Here is a 577-nt window from a genome sequence, read left to right as displayed (position 1 = left end):
CCTGTACTGGTGCATGCGGTTATTCCTCCCCAGGTGAAGGACTCTGCTCTTGCTCTTGTTGAACCTCATCAGGTTCCTTTCCGCCCAGCTCTCCAGTGTGTCCAGGTCTCGTTGAATGGCAGCACAGCCTTCTGCTGTGTCAGCCACTCCTCCCAACTTTGTACCATCAGCTTTGGATTGGGAACATCTTATTTTTTTTCCCCAGCTGAGGCTGCAGCAGCCTCTGCAGTATAAGTGACTGTTGCCATGTTGGCAGCGGGCAGTGATGTGACAGCGCAGAGACTAACCTCAGCCTGCAACATATCCTGATTTTCCCCAGCATTTTTCCTAATGGCAAAATAAATAAGAGCAAGTAGCTAATCTGTGAGGCAGTTGTGGGTTTTGGTGCTGTTCAATGAAACACAAGAAAACTGGTCCCCTAGAGAGGTAGGGAACATCATAGAAAACGTATGGGTTCAATCCCCGGAGTCAGAGCAACATGTGCCTTTTAGTGAGTGTCTGCGCTGACAAAGTAGTCGAATTTATAGTAATTTGTTGAGTGGTATTTGCACAATTGAGTGTTGAATCATGCGAAAGA

General features: G+C 47.3%; 1 protein-coding gene across 1 annotated transcript in view; it reads left to right on the top strand.

Moving 5' to 3' along the window:
- The window catches only part of AKT1 (AKT serine/threonine kinase 1), a 37,569-nt gene that overhangs the window by 11,866 nt on the left and 25,126 nt on the right, over nt 1-577 (top strand). The window lies entirely within an intron of this gene.

This window comes from Antrostomus carolinensis, unplaced genomic scaffold (assembly GCF_000700745.2).
Source record: "Antrostomus carolinensis isolate BGI_N321 unplaced genomic scaffold, ASM70074v2 scaffold6787, whole genome shotgun sequence".
NCBI classification, from domain to species: domain Eukaryota; kingdom Metazoa; phylum Chordata; class Aves; order Caprimulgiformes; family Caprimulgidae; genus Antrostomus; species Antrostomus carolinensis.
Note: the sequence above shows the minus strand (reverse complement) of the source record. Positions and strands in the feature narration are given on the sequence as shown.